We start from the raw sequence: 2351 nt of genomic DNA, 5'->3' as shown, positions 1-2351 counted from the left end.
CGAAATGAGGGGAGTGTTCATACAAGCACCGCCTATCACGTCCGACGACGTGGAAGTTGTCAAACCTCAAGAAGCAGAAGTGTTCACACAATGTGTGACAATGCTGGCTCTATCTAGGTGTCACGGAAGACAGCCTAGCTAGACTGGATGAGTGAGAGACTGGTAAATCCACTAAAACAGGATGGCGCCTTCGCGAACAACTCAGCTAATGGAGTCTTAAAATGAATATCCCATGAACAAAGGAAAGATAGAGTGTAAGAAAATGATTAATTCCTCACATGCTTTTGTTTTCAAAAAGTTGCTAGTACCTTTTAGAACGGCAAATGAATTTGTGCGTGAGATTGCCGTACTCATGCAAATGAAACTCATTAAATTTGATCAGGGTACTTCAACAATTCCCTCCTCAAAAGTAGTAGAAGTTTGTTTTAACATTTACGCATACCTGCCTTTCCAAACCTCCTGCCAATTACCACAAACTGCTGGTCAACTCTTCATGCAAAAATGATTCGCTATGATTCAATTTTGTTGCATTTTAGAATTAGGTACAATTTTTTTTTTGAGCTTGTTTCCAACTTTTACATGATAACCGCCTACCTTATTTCCACAACGAAATAGGAGAAGTGAAGCTTCTCCTGTAGATTGAAAATTACATAAAATGATGAATTTTTGATGAGTTACATCTTCGCTTTAAAAAGAATATTAGGAGCAAATAAACAAACGCCTACTTGTGTTCATTGGGGGCTTGGCACACAGGTGACAAATTACAAATGAGTTATGAAGTCGTGTCGGCAAATCCACACACTCATTCCAAAACCCAAATGGAAAATTTTGGCTTAAAATAGTTTATAATATTTTTTACCTGGCATTTAAGAGGCAAAATTAAAGTAAAATTGTGGGCCTGTTGATTTAATGCATTTGTTTTATTTTATTATTTTATGAATTTTTGTAGTACCAGCTAATCTGATAAAGGGCAGGACAATTCAACTAATTAACAAGATGTTGGCACAATAAACCAATGAAATTGACATAACTGGCTAATTGTGATTGGTTTGAACTGAAATCCTAAAAACCAATTAATGCTAGGTTTCAATGAGATAAATTAGTAAAAATGGTTCATTGATGGAGAAATCAGAAGCTCGGGGGCAGTTAGCAGAATCTAATCAAAAAAGAATTGGTTTTGACAATAACGCTTGCCCAATCTTAATGCTCGAATTGTTTTAATGACCAATTAAAGAAGAACGGAAAGCGGATGGTTGAATTCGCTCCACATGATGAATGAAAATGCATTTTCCATAGGCAACACCCCCAGGAAAAATGCCAATTTCTGAGGGGATTCAACCGGTATGGAGATCCTTCTACCGCTGTACGAACCACATCATAGTGAGGGTTTCAGCAATTTTGTATCTAACCCGCACGTGCACGATTAGGAGCTGAGATTATCGATTATTGATTGCAAGGAAGGACTCTCACGGGGGTGTGAATCGCAAGCGTGCGTCTGCGCAGTCATCGGACGTAAAAATCAATAAGATGCGGGGGTCGAGCCGAGGGTGTGCACAGCAGAAGTAAAATGCAGCTACTTTAAATTAAGGCGTAGAATGAGTTGTTAAGAGCAAAAGAATAGAAGGGGTTGGATGGAAGACTTAATTTTATAAGTACTTACACATGAAGGCAAAAGGGGAACTAGGTCTAGAGATGCTTTTTGATATATCAATAAGCTGCATGTGGCATTATTTGCCAGCTTAAACGGAATAGCCTAAAGTACCCTCTTATATGTAGAAAATTGGAAAAAAGAAGGACGGAAGCGAAAGATTAATTCTCTATTTGGAGAAAAATGCTTGATTTAACCCGAGCTAGCCTGGAGATCCAGTGACAAATAAGGCGCAAGTATGACCGAAAAAGTGTCTGCATTTTTAAATATTAGAAAGGCGCAGTTATTATAATACCAGGAGAATCGGTTAAACCAATACTGACACAAAATCGTTGTTAGTTCCAATGCTTTAACTTTTTGTTAAACTCACGGTTTTGGTAGAGGGGCTACTTAAGGGCTCCGCCGTTGTAAGCTCAAGGGACGGCCCGGTTTGCGGGCATTCCAGGCAGCGATAATCCCTTCTGCAAGTCGATAGCACAAATTCCGCCTCGTTATTATGTCTATTTTCTTCTTCAGCGAAATTCTGTGACACCACAAATTTTCATGTGGCAGCGTCACTGCATTTTTGGGCAAGAATCAGTTGCATTTACAGTGAAGTATTTAGTTCAATGTGGCATCACAAGACACTTTATTTATTATGGTGTACTCTTTATGCGCGAATAACATTTAAACAGTCCTGTGGGAGAATCATAACTAATACAAT

This window comes from Echinococcus granulosus (genome assembly GCF_000524195.1).
Source record: "Echinococcus granulosus chromosome Unknown EG_S00105, whole genome shotgun sequence".
Classification (NCBI taxonomy): Eukaryota; Metazoa; Platyhelminthes; class Cestoda; order Cyclophyllidea; family Taeniidae; genus Echinococcus; species Echinococcus granulosus.
The sequence above is the reverse complement of the archived record's forward strand: the minus strand, read 5'-3'. Positions refer to the sequence as shown.